Source organism: Anabrus simplex, chromosome 7 (assembly GCF_040414725.1).
Source record: "Anabrus simplex isolate iqAnaSimp1 chromosome 7, ASM4041472v1, whole genome shotgun sequence".
Taxonomy (NCBI): domain Eukaryota; kingdom Metazoa; phylum Arthropoda; class Insecta; order Orthoptera; family Tettigoniidae; genus Anabrus; species Anabrus simplex.
Genome location: NC_090271.1, coordinates 10,630,829 through 10,650,661, shown reverse-complemented (window position 1 = coordinate 10,650,661; position 19,833 = coordinate 10,630,829). Strand labels below are relative to the sequence as shown.

Genomic DNA, 19,833 nt, shown 5'->3' with positions numbered 1-19,833 from the left:
AAGGCCATCAGCCAGCTGAGAACCAGGAAGTCACCTGGGATGAATGGGATAACTGCCAAGGTATTGAAAGCCAAGACAAAATACCTGATCTCTCCTTGAGCATTTGGAGGACTGGGAGAGGGCCGGATGAATGGTGTCACTCAATCTTCATTCCCATTTACAAGAAAGGTTCACTGACTGAATGTTCCAACTAGAGAACAGTAGCTCACATCCCTCATGCGAGCAAGATTCTTCTCCATATTCTTCGCAATAGGTTGAAAAACTATTTACTTTCTGAAATAGCTGAAGAGTAATGTGGCTTCTCCAAGGGAAAAGGCACCCAGGAGTAAATTCTGGATGTCGGGCAGATTGTGGATGAGGCCAGAGAGTTCAATGTTTGAGACCTTTCTGTACTTCGTTGATTACAGTAAGGCATTCAATTTGGTGAAATGGACAAAGCTCTGGATCATTCTTCTAGAAAGTGGGGTCCCACAGCATCTGGTGATACTGGTAAGAAATCTTTATCAGGGCAACACTGCGATTGTTCCGGTCAACAAAGCAATGTCCTGAAAGTTCAAAGCAGAAGGTAGCTCAAGACAGGGAGGCCTGCATTCTCTCATCCATCCTCTTCAATATCTACACTGACAAGTGCTCAAGGACTGGGAAGGAGCTATTTCTATCAGGAGTAGGAAGATAACCGTAGATATACTGACGACATGCTGCACAGGAACCACAGGCCCTCAAGCTGATGTTGGCCTGGAAATTAATAGAAGAAAAACAAAGGTGATGACTGTTGACAGACAGAAAGCCAACAAACCCAACCCAGGTCAGCTAGAAATTTGTCTACTTGGTCTCTATAATTTCTAATACAGGAGGGTGTACCGATGAAATCGGAGAACAGCCACGGTCACGGTAGCCACTACAAAGCCGAGTAGGATATGGAAATACCGTATGATCTTACCCTTATAGTGGCGGACAAAGACTTTAATATTACTTATCTAGGCTCACAGAGCGCACTGGTGCTATGTGGAATATTGAACACCTTCATGCACTGCCATGTTGTGGGCTCTTCAGCTTCTTGAATTGCATCTGTTAATGGATCTGTTGCAGCACTGTATGTGATAGAGTGATAATAATTTTGCCAAATATTCTTCAGTGAATAAGTGAGCTTACACAGTAGTTAACAATCGTCAAAGGAGAGTAAGTTGTCCAACTCCCTTGCTGAATGGTCAACATTGTGCTCTTTGGTGCAGAGGGTCCCGGGTTCAATCCCCAGCTGGGTTGGGGATTTTAATAGTGTCTGATTGATTCTTCTGGCTCAGGGACTGGGTGTTTGTTTGTCCCAACACTCTCTTCTTCACATTCTGACAACACACCACACTACCAACACCACAGAAACACGCAATAGTGATTACGTCCCTCCACAAAGTGTTAGTGTCAGAAAGGGCATCCGATCGTAAAGCAGGGCCAAATCAACGTGTGCGTCACAGTTCGCACCTGCGACACCATGTGTGGGAAAGGTGGTAGAAGAAGATGATTAAAGGAGAGTATGTTAGACATTACATCTTCTTCTTCTTCTTCATCTTCATACTGGCCTTTTACCTGGGATCGGCACTTTGTAGGGTCAGATGCCAGAGGAACGTATTCACTATTGCGTGTTTCTGTGATGGTTTCTAAAGTGGTGTGTTGTATGTTAATGAAAATGTGTAAAGAGACTAACACAAACACACTGCCCCCAAGCTAGAGCAACTAACCAGACAAGGTTAAAATCCTCGATCTGATAGGTATTCGAACCCAGAGTCCTCTGAACTGGATGTCCTGGCATTGCTTCCACTTACTTGTGCCAGACTCCTCGCTTTCATCTATCCTATCTGACCTCCCGTGGTCAACTCTTGTTCTTTTCCGACCCCGAAGCTATTAGCTTTGCGAGGCCTAATTTCCATGCCCTTTGTGGTGTTTGTCTTTCTTTGGCCAGTAGATTCATTTTAAGTGTCGGACCTCTTCCCTTGTTTTCCCTCTGATTAGTGTTAATAGAAAATGGTTGCTCAGTTGTACTTCCTCTTAAAACAATAATCACCATCACCTCTGAACTGAATTAAGTGTACTCTAGGGTGGTGGATTCAGATTTAATGTATAGGCTGGCTCTTCTTGGCCATTTTCCAATTTACTGGAAATAATTCTTAAAAACTTAACAGCTATTCTGTAGAAGCATACATTTGTTTCTCACAGACTGCACACTGGTACTAAAAATTCCATACGGAACTTCTGCATTCTACTATGTCTTTTAAAAATGTTATTTTTGATGCTTCTAATTAATATCGGTTCTTTATCCTCTGTTGCAGGAATAAGAATAACCTGCTTTCAGGCATTTGTATCCATGTGTAATGTAATTTAATGCACGTTCTCCTCTGAGAGCTGAGAAATGCCCTCAACAGGGCGATATGTGACGTTAGGCCTACTGCGCTGTCAGCTGTGTGGGGCCTTGAAGAAAAAAATCAGGACAGTAAAAACATGAACACTGCAATGCCCTGTAGAGGGTAGAGGATTGAAGAGAAGACCAACCAAGTACCATTCTCTGTTGAAAAAAAAAGGAAGAGCCATGAAGGCCATGAAAATGAAAGACTCCCTAGGCCTCAAAAACCTAATACTATCTGGGTCAGAAAAGAACAAGACTTGACAAAGTTACATTGGATAGGAAAGTTGAAAGTGAGGAATCCCAACGTAGAAGCAATGCCAGAATTCGCTGAGAGCCCTGTAGTTGTAAACCCATGTTCTTAAGCTGACAGCTTGAGGTGTATCACCTCTTGCAACAAGCAGGGGATATTGTGGATGTATTCTACCCATCACTCATGTTCAACCATAATAGTACTGGACAAACCACCAGGGGGAGTGTAGTCCCTATACGAGAAAATCACAGCACACACCTGAGAATAGCTTCACGATAATCTTCTTTGCTATTCTTGATTAAACTAGAACAAATGGCTATCATTTGTCCCAAAGATATTTCATAAAATCCTTATATAAGAAACCTGTGAATGACCAGCCAAGAAGAAGAAAGAATGTCAAATAGAGAATTGAAAGAGACAATCTAAAGGGTACCGTACCTACTTGGCAATAAACCTTCCGAAAACAGAAGTTGAACTTAGCTATGAATGGAGCAACACCAAAACAATTACAATGTCAATTTAGCCCAAGAATGAAAGATTGGAAAGTAATAATGTCATGCCAACATTGACAAAACTCAGCTGTCCAAAGAGTATGCCAAGATTGTTTTGAAAAGTAGACTAGATTAGCCCCCTTTCAGCATTAGCTTATCTCATATTCTTCACCGTAACCCTAGTTCATCCTTATCAAACATTTTAGTTTATGCAGATTTTCCTTGTCCCTCCTGGATGATATTTTTAAATAAAAAATGTGGAGGAGTTATTGTGTAACTTAAACTTTGGTTTACATTACTTTCCTCTTAAGTAACATGTGAAATGTTTTGGAAAGTAGTAATTCCGTTTAAGGTTTCTATTACAATTTTGTAGCTAAGTATGTAATAAGGAACTGTGCGTGATATTATGAATTTATCTTTTCTTCTGCTACAAAGAAGACATGCTACTGGTATTTTGGAAAGTGTGGATGCCAGTTAAGCGAGTATTAATTCAATATACTAATTATAGGTTAGTGAATAGGCCTCCAATCGTGAGTTAAATCTACATGGGTTTTTTTCTTTTCATTTTATATTAAAATTCAGGCCCTTTATAAGCATTAAAACAATAGCCACTGGTTTTAAAGCTAAATAAAGAACCTCTAGAGAGTGACAATAGAAAGAATAAAACGTCTGAATAAGCATTGCCAAAGCTATCACATTATTAATACGAAAATCTACGTTTGAAACATTCTCCTTTTACCATAGAGAAATGGCAAATTCGAGTAATGTGGATACACGGTAAGGGAGCACGGAAAATATTGGAGTTTATGCGTCCGAATACGCAATGAGGGAGAATAAAGTGCTAAATGTTCCATACGCAATTTACTTACCAGAAAATAGAAAAGAATAACGTTTAAAATAAATTAATACATTTCAAGCTGGAGTTCTTATTTGCCAACGAGAAAACCAGTGAGCTCTATGTTGGAGGAGTAACTCTCACCACCACCACCACCACAACAACTTACCGCTACGCAATCTCTATGCATGCACGTAATCGATATATTAGGCAATTTTGAAATAGTAGTGTATTCGAGTAGTAGCGTCTATAAGCCGAGCCGTTGCCTACGCTATCATACTAGGCCTTGAAATGCACTCGTGGAAACGGGTTGCTTCCTAGTTCACCATTCAGCCGCTAGGATCGCGGTCTTGCCCCCCTTGTATTCGCATGGCCGTATATGTCAATAAGTAAAGTATATCCCAAATAAAAAGAACTGAATGTTTTTGCGAATATTGACAGTACTTTATTTATAGAGCGGTGCTGCATTGGCTTGGATATGTCATTGAAGTTTCAAAACTTTCCTTCTTATCAAGTTTCAAAACTTTCTCTCTTCTACTTGAGTGGCTCAAAGCAATGTTGTCTAACAGAGTTCTCAGAAATTTTCATAGTATAAAAAGAGGTGGTTTGTTGCCTTTACACTTTCCACACTTAATTTCACTGTTGAACATGTCTTTCGAAAAAATAAATGTACACCTTTTAGTAACTCTCTTCGGGATAAGTACTGCGTAGCGGAAGTGACAAATTCCGTCGTTCACTGCAGAAGTGCCACAGACGATGATTTTCGGTATGTGAGGGCTCCTCGATCTTGAAAACGAATAAGACACAATGTTGGACTTTGAGTAGCTGGAGAACAGATAAATTCTAAACAGCCTTTACAGTCTGTTTTTTCTTTTGCCACACGAACCATAATGTCATTGTATTCCGCTTGGCGTCTTAGGTAGCTGAAGAAGAGCTCGATGTCATAGCTCGCTAGGTTCCTCGTCAATGCATAATGCAAATGTATACTTATGAGGTATTTTACGCAGGCCACAGTGGACTGGGTAGACAAGATCTATGCCTGATACATTTCACTCATGATTCGTTTTTACTTTCTCTGAATGCATTCTAAGTTTCTTAATATATGAGAGGAAATCATCAATTAACCAACTGAGGAGTGCATCTTCAGTACTAAAAGATGCTTTTTCTTTTGCTAGTGACTTTACATCGCACCGACACAGATAGGTATTATGACGACGATAGGATAGGAAAGGCCTAGGAGTTGGAAGGAAGCGGCCGTGGCCTTAATTAAGGTACAGCCCCAGCATTTGTCTGGTGTCAAAATGGGAAACCACGGAAAACCATCTTCAGGGCTGCCGACAGTGGGATTCGAACCCACTATCTCCCGGATGCAAGCTCACAGCCGCGCGCCCCTAACAGTATGACCAACTCGCCCGGTTAAAAGATGCTCGTTTGTTCTCGTTCCTGAATATGTACCATGTGAGGTGTTGCAGACGTTATGCGCATTGAACAATTTAATAAAATGCTCCATAAAACAAATGGCTTATTTTAAACTGTATTGTATGCTCTCCGGACAAAACCACCTCCATACTTTTCAAACCAGAGATTGTTTCAGGGGAAAATACAATATTTTTAGCTCTTGCTACATTCATTTTCGTGAAATTTGTTGGGTAAGTTATTTTCCTCGTTGGTTTCCTAATTTAAGATTTCTGAGTTTGAAGATGCCTCTCAAATGATGATAAATGATGATAAAAATCAGCTGATCTTGTATTCCATTCATTGGTACTTCTAAGTAGGTAGTTAAAGTATCCGTAATTTATATTTCGCTCCCTCGATCTTTCAATATTTATGAGCGGTTAGCTAATAATAATAAAGTTCATATATCCCAGTAATTGCAGTTCAAGTCCCTGGAGTAGTAGTAGTAGTAGTAGTTTTTATAGAAATATTTGAGAAATTACTGTAGACAACCTCGTATTTTTCAGTAGGCCTAATTAAGGACACTTTTATTTTCCGTCCCGTGGAGTAGGGAAAATAATAGTAATCCACCAGCTGTAATAATCACATAACCACATTTCAGTAGAACTGTAGTGAAGATAAGGTATAATATATTAGATAGTATCTTGCCAGTCATATTCGTGCTTTTCTTCGTGTACGGCAATCTTTTCGATACTTAAGAATTTAACCAAACGCAGGGTAGTGTAGTGTAGATACATTGTAGTATAGATACAGTACATTTAGATAGTGCCGTATCTTGCCTGCTATATTCGTGTGTTATTTTTCGTGTGTATCTATTAGACCGTAATACTAATAATAATTTGTCTAAGCATTTAGCTTCGTTGGTAATCTTTGAGTACAGTAGTTCTTGCGAATTTCATTTCTGTTGTGCTTAGTTTAGTGACATACGGTACGGTTCCGTAATTAGGATACGTCTGAAAGTAGTTTAACATTACTGTAGTGTACTGTACAGTAGTATACGAGTAATATCCTATTAGAATTTAGTGTGATTATTTTATTATTGTAAAATATTTGTGTAGTACTGGTGTAGTAGAGGTATCCGTAGAAACTCGTACTAAAATACTGTTGTTGTAATTAGAATAGGCTTAATTGCAGTTTGGAATTGTGTAGTTCTTGTGTAGGCTATTACTTTCGATATTCAGTAATTAACAGCAGTTTTTATCCTGTCAGGGGTTGTAGGATAAAAAAAATAGAGCACGACTAAGTAGTATTGTAGTGTAGTCGTATATTAATTACCTTAATTAATTACCCTCCGTTCATTTTTTTTGCAAATAAGTTATTTTATTTTTAATTTCATTTTCCCCCCGTAAAGAATGGCTAAGGAGCGCGAGTGTAGTTTCTGTGGGTGTGGCGAGTCATTGAGGGGTATGAGGGAGGAGTTGGAAAGTTTGAGGGAGATAATTAGGATTCTCACAGAAGACAGGAGGGAAGATAGGACTCCCTCAAACAACGTACAGGTTACAGTAGGTGTACAAGAGGGAGGGGAAGGAAAGGGAGGAGTTGTAGAAGACAGGTGGTCTAATGTTCTAAGGGGAAGGAGATTGCAGGCTAAGAGCTCTATTCAGGATCAGAATTCAGGACAGGTGTCTGTGCAAAATCGGTACGAGTCACTACAGGTAGAACAACAGAGGGAAGATGAGGGACAGGGAACTGTTGCTGAGATGTGTGGGAGTAGGAGGAAGGGAAAAGGTAGGAAAGGAAAATGTAGAGTAGATGATAGGAAAAGACAGGTGGAACAGGGTCATGGGAAGGAGAAAAGGGAGGAGGAAATAGCTTCTGCAGTTATCAGGAAAGATAGGGCTGATCAGGAGGGGAGGGGATCAAACGAGGTGGGTAGGGTTGAGGCTCTGGTCATGGGAGATTCCATCGTTAGACACGTGGGGAAAGTGTGTGGAGGAAAGGGTACCAGGGTAGAGTGTTATCCAGGAATTAGGTTGAGGCAGATGTTGAGGAAAGTAGAAGAGAAGGAGGAGGGGAAGGAGAAGGTGGTAGTGTTTCACGTTGGTACCAACAACGTAAGGCAAGCTGATATAAGTACCAACATAGTTGGAGATGTGTGGGATCTGGTAAATGCAGCACGGGTGAAGTTTAAGAAAGCGGAGATTGTTATTAGTGGAATACTGTGTAGAAGGGATACTGACTGGAGGGTGATTGGGGATTTAAATGAGACTATGGGGTGGGTATGTGGGAAACTGGGAGTGAAATTTCTAGATCCAAATGGGTGGGTAGGAGATAGGGATCTGCGCTCAGATGGCCTTCATTTAAACCGCAGTGGTACGTATAAGTTAGGAAATTTGTTTGGAAGGGTAATAGGGAGGTACATTCAGGGAAACGGGATGGCCTAGGGAGCGGTGATAAGGGAACAGGGAACTGGAAATCAAGTAGGGATGACATAAAATTGTTAGTGTTGAACTGTAGAAGTATTGTAAGGAAAGGAATAGAATTAAGTAATTTAATATATATATATTCACCAGATATTGTAAGAGGTGTTGAATCATGGCTGAGAAATGATATAATGGATGCAGAAATTTTCCCACGGCACTGGAGTGTGTATCGTAGAGATAGGATAGGAAGGGTGGGAGGCGGATTGTTCATTCTGGTGAAAGAAGAATTTGTAAGCTACGAAAAAGTTAAAGATGAGACACATGAAATTCTAGGTGTAAGGCTCATTTCTAAAGATAATAGGCAACTTGATATATTTGGAGTGTACAGATCAGGAAAGGGTAGCACCGACGCGGATTCAGAATTATTTGATAGGATAGTCAGCTATGTGGGAAACGACATGGAATGAAATGTGATTGTAGCGGGAGATCTGAATTTGCCAGATGTCAATTGGGAAGGAAATGCGAACGACAGAAAGCATGACCAACAAATGGCAAATAAGTTAATATGGGAAGGACAGCTGATTCAGAAAGTGATGGAACCAACCAGAGGGAAAAATATCCTGGATGTCGTGCTGATAAAACCAGATGAGCTCTATAGGGAAACTGAAGTAATAGATGGTATTAGTGATCATGAAGCTGTTTTTGTGGTAGTTAAAAATAAATGTGATAGAAAGGAAGGTCTTAAAAGTAGGACTGTTAGGCAGTACCACATGGCTGATAAAGCAGGCATGAGGCAGTTTCTAAAAAGTAGCTATGATCGGTGGAAAACGGTAAATATAAATGTAAACAGACTCTGGGATGGGTTTAAAGAAATTGTTGAGGAATGCGAAAATAGGTTTGTACCATTAAGGGTGGTAAGGAATCGTAAAGACCCACCTTATTATAATAGAGAAGTAAAGAGACTAAGAAGGAGGTGCAGACTGGAAAGAAATAGAGTTAGAAATGGCTGTGGAAGTAAGAAGAAATTGAAGGAACTTACTAGAAAATTGAATCAAGCAAAGAAGGCAGCTAAGGATAATATGATGGCAAGCATAATTGGCAGTCATACGAATTTTAGTGAAAAATGGAAGGGTATGTATAGGTATTTTAAGGCAGAAACAGGTTCCAAGAAGGACATTCCAGGAATAATTAATGAACCACGGGAGTGTGTATGTGAGGATCTTCAAAAGGCAGAAGTATTCAGTCAGCAGTATGTAAAGATTGTTGGTTACAAGGATAATGTCGAGATAGAGGAGGAGACTAAGGCCAAAGAAGTAATAAAATTTACATATGATAACAATGACATTTACAATAAGATACAAAAGTTAAAAACTAGAAAAGCGACTGGAGTTGATCAGATTTCTGGGGATATACTAAAGACAATGGGTTGGGATATAGTACCATATCTGAAGTACTTATTCGATTATTGTTTGGTCGGAGGAGCTATACCAGATGAATGGAGAGTTGCTATAGTTGCCCCTGTGTATAAAGGAAAGGGTGATAGACATAAAGCTGAAAATTACAGGCCAGTAAGTTTGACATGCGTTGTATGTAAGCTTTGGGAAGGCATTCTTTCTGATTATATTAGACATGTTTGTGAAATTAATAACTGGTTCGATAGAAGGCAATTCGGTTTTAGGAAAGGTTATTCCACTGAAGCTCAACTTGTAGGATTCCAACAAGATATAGCAGATATCTTGGATTCAGGAGGTCAAATGGACTGTATCGCGATTGACCTGTCTAAAGCATTTGATAGGGTGGATCATGGGAGACTACTGGCAAAAATGAGTGCAATTGGACTAGACAAAAGAGTAACTGAATGGGTTGGTATATTTCTAGAAAATAGATCTCAGAGAATTAGAGTAGGTGAAGCTTTATCTGACCCTGTAATAATTAAGAGGGGAATTCCTCAAGGCAGTATTATCGGACCTTTATGTTTTCTTATATATATAAATGATATGAGTAAAGGAGTGGAATCGGAGGTAAGGCTTTTTGCGGATGATGTTATTCTCTATAGAGTGATAAATAAGTTACAAGATTGTGAGCAACTGCAACGTGACCTCGAAAATGTTGTGAGATGGACAGCAGGCAATGGTATGTTGATAAACGGGGTTAAAAGTCAGGTTGTGAGTTTTACAAGTAGGAAAAGTCCTCTCAGTTTTAATTACTGCGTTGATGGGGTGAAAGTTCCTTTTGGGGATCATTGTAAGTATCTAGGTGTTAATATAAGGAAAGATCTTCATTGGGGTAATCACATAAATGGGATTGTAAATAAAGGGTACAGATCTCTGCACATGGTTATGAGGGTGTTTAGGGGTTGTAGTAAGGATGTAAAGGAGAGGGCATATAAGTCTCTGGTAAGACCCCGACTAGAGTATGGTTCCAGTGTATGGGACCCTCACCAGGATTACCTGATTCAAGAACTGGAAAAATATCCAAAGAAAAGCAGCTCGATTTGTTCTGGGCGATTTCCGACAAAAGAGTAGCGTTACAAAAATGTTGCAATGTTTGGGTTGGGAAGAATTGAGAGAAAGAAGAAGAGCTGCTCGACTAAGTGGTATGTTCCGGGCTGTCAGCGGAGAGATGGCGTGGAATGACATTAGTAGACGAATAGGTTTGAATGGCGTTTATAAAAGTAGGAAAGATCACAATATGAAGATGAAGTTGGAATTCAAGAGGACAAACTGGGGCAAATATTCATTTATAGGAAGGGGAGTTAGGGATTGGAATAACTTACCAAGAGGGATGTTCAATAAATTTCCAATTTCTTTGAAATCATTTAGGAAAAGGCTAGGAAAACAACAAATAGGGAATCTGCCACCTGGGCGACTGCCCTGAATGCAGATCAGTACTGATTGATTGAATGATTGCCGGTCACGGTAGCATAGTTTAAAAAAAGTCCAGTGACAAATTTTGGGATCTCCCGATTCTTATGACGTAACTCGTATCAAAACTTAGGAACAGAGGCCTACTTCGATCAGCTTGAAGTCGTATCTCATGCGTAATACTTCCTCTGTATAATGTTTCGAACATTGAACATTCACTGGAAACTTGTGAAACGAAATTCCACTACCTTTAATTTCTCGTGAATAAACCATGACTGGAACTGCGAATGCTTAACATCAGACAAATACATGATACATTCACAACCAACTCAGGTAATGAACACGTTTAATGGCGCGAGCCTGGTAGACAGGGGGCAAGAAAGCGATCCTAGTGGCCCGGCATTGAACTGCAGTGTAACCACTTCCATAGCGTTTTACGGCCTCTATTTCCAGGCCTTGTATTATAACGTAGGCAACGGCCGAGCACTCGCTGCACACCTTGTAACCAAAGAGAATGCTTGTAAGGAGTCTCGATTTCAGAAAAAGCCGTGTGGGCGCTAAAAGTGTGATTTGTATGTGCCATTGTCGGCATTCTCCTTGCTGATTTTTTGGACTATTACCCATTCACCATATTTACGGATTATCGTCCCGTTTTTTGTTGATAAAAACAGATAGTCCACACGTATCACTTATTATTGAATTTTATTCACTCGTGTACTTGTAATATTAATGTCAGTAAAAATCATTATCTAGAGGTATATTCAAAGTCAAGGCATAGTGGTTAGAGAACGGGGTTCAAAGAATGTAGGAGTGATAGCAAATACAGTAGAGACAATACACGACACTTACGGATTTCGCCTTGTTAAAATGGGAGACAATTCGACGGTGGCGCTCCTAGTGACTTGACCTGAAGAAATCGCGCTAAATTCAAATATCAATGGAAATATATATACGGAAATGGATAAATAAATTACGTCTAGAAAGACAGTGGTATTGAGATATTAACTTCGAAGTTGCTAAAGCAATTCTGGATAAATGAATGAAGAAAAGGTTATTATTCAAGGACTGAAATTAGACATATAAACAAGGTGTGAAATGGACTGCTGTGAAATGGCTTGATCTTTCATTTATGCATTACTTTTTTAGCTTTAGCATACCTGCCTGAAATTTTACGGTTGGATTTGTCTTTTTTCCTCATTTAAAAACAATGTATCATCACATTAAGACATTTGTCAATAAAAATATCGGCACATTCCTTACACATATGATGCAAGGAATTAACATTTAATAGCTGGACAATTTTCCTCTTAACATGAAGCCTACTAACAGAAAGAAAATCTATAAAATCCCGGCTTTAATCTGAGAAGAGGGATAAAAGAAAGAAAAGTTTGAAAATGTTGTCGATAGTGATGCTTTGAGGAATATTTACGTACAATTAGAGTAAAAATGTAACCTACCCTTGGCTGTATAGTCGAGGATTTTTAAAGTCGCTGGCCTGGAAATGATCTGAACAGATCTTATAATTTTTATACAAGCGTAACGTCCCTTCTTTCTTGTACACTTTATCCAAATCGCTTCTGTGACATTTCAAAACCCACAGATCACACCTACAACAACACATCGGTATTGAAGGTTAACTGCTGCACTATACAATAAAATATGTGTATTATATTTTAAGCCCGTTAAAACATGGGTCGAGCAGATCAGAAGATTATGAAGTACTATAATAATCTCTGTCACTGGAAGAATATATATGCAAACACAATATTACTTACATGTTCTTGTCACGAGGGAACCTGAAGAACGAGCGCGCATTTTTCTCTACTTCGTAATTACTGCAGCCAAACACAGCACATACCTTTCCCCTCATGTTGAGAGGAGATATCAAGGAATGACACACGCTACTATTTAATTATGTCATCTCACTGAAAACGCATAAATAACACCAAAAACTTCACACAAAAATACATGTGCTCTTATGACAGAATCAGTACCGTTCAGGTCTATCCGCTAGAGTGTGCTCCAATAGCTGTCCCTCGATATCTCACTCAGTGTCGTGTATTGTCTCTACTGTATTTGGTGATAGATACTAAACAAAAGAAAGTCAGTTGTTTACAACGTTAATTTAGTATGATCAAGAAACTGGTTTAAGAGTGGAATTATATTGAGTGATGGTTCAAATAATAAATATTGAACACTTGTTGGTAAAGGTATGTTCAATTTTATTAATTGTTTAAATGAAATACGGTACGTTGAGAGGATGAATGTTGAGGGCATTGACAGAGCAGGTGATTACTATCGCCGTTTGGATGTCCGCAAATACAGTACGGGAGGTTAAAAATGTTAAAGCGGTATTTGTATGCTGGCGTTAATGCGTGGTTAAAACGCAATCGTATAATATTAATGATGTGTTGTCGGGTATAGGAGCCGTTTAGATACCACGGATTCGTTGGAATGTAAGGTTGCAACTGATAATAGAATTTCCCTTTGGTACTTGCAGTATGTTGCCATAAATTCTGCCAAGATTGCCGAGCATCATGTTTGATAATTGGAAAATAATCTGTAAGAGGTATTTTTATCTGAAGAGGATCAAATAAGAAATTACTCGCTGCTTTCGCGGCTAGATCGGCTTGATCATTTCCTGGGTGTGCTGAATGTCCTTTTATCCATATTAAATTAATGTTCGAATTGATATAGTATCCATTATAGGACTGTGTGGGAGTACTAAGAGCGTGAAGAACACTTTGGGAATCCGTAAAAATGTTTACCTTAGGAAAAGCATGCTGTTGAACATAGAATAATGCTTGTCTAATTGCAAAGAGGTCAGCCGTAAAGATAGTTATATGATTCGGTAAATGGTAATGGAAGCTTGTAATTGTATTGGAATCATAAAAGGCCGCTCCTACGCCGTGTTGAGACTTCGATCCATCTTTATATATATTTACGTCATTTTCGATTGATGAGATTTTAAGTTTCTTTGCTATTGGCGTAATTAATGCGATACTCTGTGAGGATTGACGTTATGGATGAGGATTGAATAATAATATGAGGTATAAAGTTAAGGGTTTCGTATGAAAAGGAATACATGGGCAATTGGGATATTCGTAGTAAAGAGGAACGAAGAACGTGCATTTCGGCATAAGTCTGATATAACGCAGGAATTCGATCGAGTAAGGTGTTTCAAAATATATTTTTTGCAAGCATTAAACGTCTAATGAAGAGAGAGCATTCACTTGTTTCAACCCGAAGTGAATTTGTGGGGGTAGTTTTAAGAGCACCAATACAAAGTCTTAATGCTTTGTGTTGGATTATCTTGAGTTGTGATAAAGTAGTTTCTGTATCTATTATGTGAGCACTATAATCCACATATGAGCGCATAGTAGCCCGATAGAGCATTAATGCGGTCGAGGGTTCTGCTCCCCAATTACGCCTAATAACTGTTTTTAGAATGTTGAGGTAACCCTCGGCTTTTCTGCGTAAGATCTGAATATGAAATTTCCATGTAAGATTGCGATCAAGTCGTATACCTAAAAATGTATGCTGGTTAGTAAAGGGAATGCTAAATCCGTCAAAGCAAATGGGGCTATTGTCAAATGCACGTTTATGGGTGAATTTCATTACTGCACACTTTGAAATAGAGAGTTGTAGGCCGTGATTATTGAACCAATGAAATACTTTGCTCATAACAGTGGAGATCGTTTGTCGGCAGTCTTCAATGTTTGTGTGTGTGACATAAATCACAAAATCGTCTGCGAAGGCTAACACTCTAGCAAATGACGTTATATTTTTTTCTAAATCACTCATGTACAAGGCGAATAATATGCCACTTAATATTGCTCCCTGAGGCAATCCATGAAAAGTCTGTCGACTCGGAATATGGTAGTAGGCAGATTAATTGATAATGTGCGATTAGAGAATAAGTGATATAGAATGGAAATAAATTTAAAAGGAAAACCTTTCTTGGATAATTTTTCCCATAATAAGTGTAACAATACGGAATCATAGGCACCTTTTATGTCTAAAAATATGGCTATGGTACTATGTTTTCTCCACCGGGCTCGTATGAGTATCAGCTAACGTGTGCCACGTAGTATAGGGGACCATACCTGTACGACATAAAGTTAAGTCCACGGCATTAGGAGGTGAGCCAGGAGGGGAGAGACGTGTGGGAGAACCGTCATTAATTATCGTAAAGTTATGTTGGTGAAATGTACAAAGAAAATTTGAACCCTTTGGAGTGTCAGATATACTTCCCCATTCTGTGTAGTGGCAATTCAAGTCGCGCAATACAAAAACATTTGGAAAAGGATGAAATTGCGAAAAAATGGGACCATTGATGTTTCGTAATATAAATATCTGAAGGACAGTGTAGATTAACAAAATGATTATTGTTATAAATGAAACCTACAACATAAGTTTGAGAAATCTGATTATGAATTGGTAAAGGCATACAGGCAAAGGAATTGTGGATACATATAGCTACTCCTGCAAAACCGTGACCATCTTGTCTTATAATATTATACCCCGGTACAGTAAAATGAGAGTTAGGTATAAACTGAGTTTCTTGGATCATAATAATATGGCCCTGCGATTCTTGAATAAGCAATTGTAATTCATGATTTTTTGGAATTCCACTCCTAACATTCCATTGAAGGATGTTGATCATACACGTTTAAAATGTTAGCCATATGATATAATTTGTAAATTACGTGAGTAACTTGGGGCTCATTTCCCAAAGTCTGTATTAAGAATAGAATTATCGGTTGGATTTCTTTTTGAAGATGGTCCTTCATACTGTGGAGCAGTGGAGCCTGTGAGGCCGACATACCTTTGTTAACCCGATTTTGTAAGTTGGATGTGGAAGATTGCACTGTCAAATTTGCTGATGAAGTAGTAGGTTGAGATGGCAGTCGTTCTATTGGAGTATTTTCGTTACGAATTATGGACATATAACCCCATTTATCATATCCGGGGCCAGGTGAAGGAGGCGGAGAATGCATTACCACCTGTGTAAATATCTTTTTTTCTAGGGTTTTCAGTAGGAAATCGGGTAAGCTTATGAGATAATGGAGGAAAATGGGTAGGGTTTTGTTCCGGGTAATATACACGGCTTTCGCTTCTGCAAATGATATATATTCCGTACTCATGATTTTTTCAATTGTACTTGATATTTTTGTTCGGAACACTCTGAGGATCCTGCCAAATGTTCCCTTGTACAATATAAACACTTGGTGAACTGTTCTGTACATTGATTGGTGGCATGCTGTTGGGAGCATTTACCACATCCATGAGTTTGTGCCTTACATTGTTTTTCCGTATGTCCGTAACATTGGAATTTCCAACATCTGATAGGTGTGAAAATAAAGGGCTTTACGTCTAAATACACTTTGTATAACGCTACTTGTTGTGGTAAGGTTTGTGCATGAAATATAACTTTGATTGATTGTGTAGGTAAATACTCGGTTGTGTCGTTTTGCACAACTTTGCGGTTAAGTCGTAGTATTGCCTTAATAGGCACCGGTGTTTCAAGTTGTTGGAGGATTTCATCATCTGCGAGGTTTTTATAAACACCGCGTATGAGTCCTACACGGAGGACATTAGAAGAGGGGATGTATGCTTTGACTTTTAGCGTCTCTAGCATAGGGTTACGTAAAAAGGCATTAATCTGGGCTGCTGTGTGAAAGGTTACTTGAATACGATTTCTGCTCTTACGTTGGAGTGATTTTACATTTAAATCCTGTTCATAGAATCTTCGTCCTGGAGCCATAGGGTGTAATTGGCCTATATCTTTATCAACGGTTGATTCCACGAATACTGTGTAAGGACCATAATGAAACTTATTATAATACTCAGGCATAGTAGTAGAAGGAGCTACAGCACTGCCTTGAGTATTCTGTTGGTCAGAATAACGTTGCTTGTTCGATGCGGGTTGCCCTTGTTGAGTACTTGTTGTTGATTTGGTTTGCTTTGCAGTAGAAGATTCTGAAGAATTATTATCTATGGATTCATCATACATAGGCACTTCGATTTCTTTATCCACAATTAACTGATCGCCTGTGAGGGGCATAGTCCCCCCACTGGAGGCAACCATGGTTCACTATATTCTCACTATATACACGAAAGAACACCAGCAACCAACACGCCGCACACGATATCACTACTACACAACCGTCTTACCGTACGGCGAGCAGGCGACTCATTGTCGGCATTCAAATAGACTATTGGAATGGCTGTAATAGCCGGCAAAAACTACCATATACCGTATGTATTATATTATCCAGTCCAACTGGAAGAATACGATAAATAAAATGACCCTATTTATAAATAACAGTGACATTGCAGATAGATTAAGCTTTCCGTGTTATTTTCTCCTCTGCCTTATTATTACCATATATATTTTATCGAACTCGTACGCTCATGTTCATCGATAGTACTGATTATATAGGCAACTTGCTGAACGTATTTATTATTTATTATTATTATGAAAGGTGTTGTCAATAAAAGTTGAGGTTAGGTATATGCAGTATATCACTTTCTTATTCATACATTTTCAAATTGTGAAAAGAACAGTATATTTTAGACATTCGAATGATGTTACAGCAATTGTCGTTTAAGAAAATTATTTCTGGTAGATATCTTTACAATGCCATACAAAAATAATATTTAAAACAACATGTAGGCCCTAGTACAAATTACTCGAGAACATAACAAAACATGACCTTTTCCTATGTCACATTGTTATTCATACAGATGCCAGTTCTTCAACTAAACATATGAATGAAATGAACCATAGCACCAATCCTGGTAGGTAATTTGTAGAGTAACCCTTGGCTTTAATGACAGCTTGATACCTACGCTGCTCGGAATTTACTAGCCTCTCACATGTTTGACACTGTACCATTATTGGCTCACCACTTGTTTTAACTCATCTTTGAACGGAACCTTTCTGCTGTGAACCCCAGACTTCAGAAACGCCCATAAATGTTCAATAGGATTTAAGTCAGTAGACTGGGGAATTGTTTTTAATAGGGATGTGCTGAAACACTACCGATAGATGTCTCACGAGTAGTACCCAGTATGTGCTTGTCGATCATCATTTGTTTGTATGTGTTTTTTTAGTGGAAGTTACCTAGTGAAATGATGAAGTTAAAGATTTAATATATCGTTACGGCAACAAAGACAACAAGAAAATTGTGATGCCTGACTATTGCTGTGTCCCATTGTCCCAAAATCAAGGTCGACCGTATTCATACCATCAGTTTCCTAAGCAGGACCCTTTCCGTAAAACGTTGCAACTCCCCCTAACAATGATGATGAATAACGTGCGTCATAGGGACGTGTGCACACAAGACAAAAATAAACAAGGAGCAAATGAAACCAAAACAGAAAATAACACATCAAAAATACACGGGAGCAAGGAAGAGTGCTGGAACCTACCCATAACGGCAGGAGAGAGGAGGGGATAGAGGAACTACGAGGCAATACACTTCAAACTGACACCAATATTTTCAAAAATAAAAATATAATTAATAAATAATCTTTTACAACTACGATACAAATTTGAAAAATTAAATAAATTCTGAAGAATAATGAAACTTACAAAAAACCAATATTAAGGAGTATAATGGAAATTCCTTAAAATAAATTACTTAGATGTGAATAAATTCATACCTATAAAAGTCCATACATTTCTATCCGCAAAAATATATATTGATGCATCAGCCTAGCTTAACAATTACCCATGATAAACACATGTTTGAAGTATATTAATATTAAATGAATTTAAAATTTAACACAGAAAAAGGAAGTGTAGGATGGTAAATCTAGGGCTTTTGACAGCACCCCAGTGGCGGCAAAAACCCACAAACCACATATAAATGAAGGACACCCGACATATCACCATAAACACAGAATACAGCAAATACCGAACATAATGTCCCCATAGCAGACACGCCCAGAAAATAAAACGACAACCCAGATAAACCTCAAATTAAAATCGCAAGGTCATGTTAAGGAGAGACAATAAATTAAACACCGGAACATAATTTACAGGATCGGGCCAGTTCATATAACATCACCGAGACAAAAAATAAACACACAGTTTCAGAAGGAAACAATTCATAATAGCTTTCAAGGAGCTATCCACAACATGCTCTTATCGCGCCCACGACAATTCACAATATCCCCAATAATAAAAGTTACGTAACCGTCAGAAACGAAGACATAAACAACAGAAATAATCAGGATAGATAAGATAAGAACAGGCTCCATATCTTTCGCACTAGGGCTCTCCAAGCCCTCGATTAAATGAACACGTTACAATGGCATTGTTGACCAACCGTTAACATAAATGCGGGTTTACTAAAATGATTAGAACAAGGATCTCATTAAAAGCCCGCAATAGGAATGAAAATAAACTAACTAAACCCAAATTATAAATTTCCCCTAAGATATAAACAACTTACGATATTATTGAAATAATAATAATAATAATAATAATAATAATAATAATAATAATAATAATAATAAAATTAAAAATTAGAAACTAGAAACTAGTGTAAACGTAGTGTTAGTTCAACACGGGCAATGAAATGCCAGAACACACAGAAAGATGTACAAATAATTTAGATGAGAATCACGACAAAATCACACGCAGTTAGGTGTACCAAACACACAGTACGACAGCAACAATTTCACAATTTCCAAATAGGATCGGCACGTGCATCAGACAAAGGCCATAATCACTCGCAAAAATACAGAAAACAAATAAACTGAAGGGAAAATCAACTTTCAGTCAAGGCGGAGGAGAATTTTGAAATTACCTAGGCAATAATGGCCTACTTCGTTACACACAGAACACACCGGAAACATGACGCCTTGCCACCAAACTAAGATATATATTAAGTCACAACGGACACACGCGAAGATGCAGAAAACAAATAAACCCAAGGGAAAATCAACTTTCAATCAAGGCGGAGGAGAATTTTGAAATTACCTAGGCAATAATGGCCTACTTCGTTACGCACAGAACACACCGGAAACATGACGCCTTGCCACCAAACTAAGATATATATTAAATCACAACGGACACACGCACGAGCATATAACAAACTTGCCTAAGTAAAATAATATGAGCACAAGGAAATGATAAAAGGCGTAATTACATTAATCCATATATGC

At 38.5% G+C, this 19,833-nt stretch overlaps 1 protein-coding gene across 8 annotated transcripts in view; it reads right to left on the bottom strand.

The window, feature by feature from the left end:
- Nucleotides 1-19,833, bottom strand: part of LOC136877210 (zinc finger protein 345) — a 240,452-nt gene that overhangs the window by 211,847 nt on the left and 8,772 nt on the right. Inside the window, exon 1 of one of the 8 annotated variants that reach the window (XM_067151053.2) lies at nucleotides 4,141-4,230. The exons of 5 other annotated variants lie outside the window; for them this stretch is intronic. The gene's annotated coding sequence lies outside the window, so the exon portion shown is untranslated. Of the gene's footprint in view, nucleotides 1-4,005; nucleotides 4,111-4,140; nucleotides 4,231-19,833 lie in introns of those variants that run through there. 2 more of the 8 variants (XM_067151052.2, XM_067151055.2) reach the window with 2 other exon arrangements.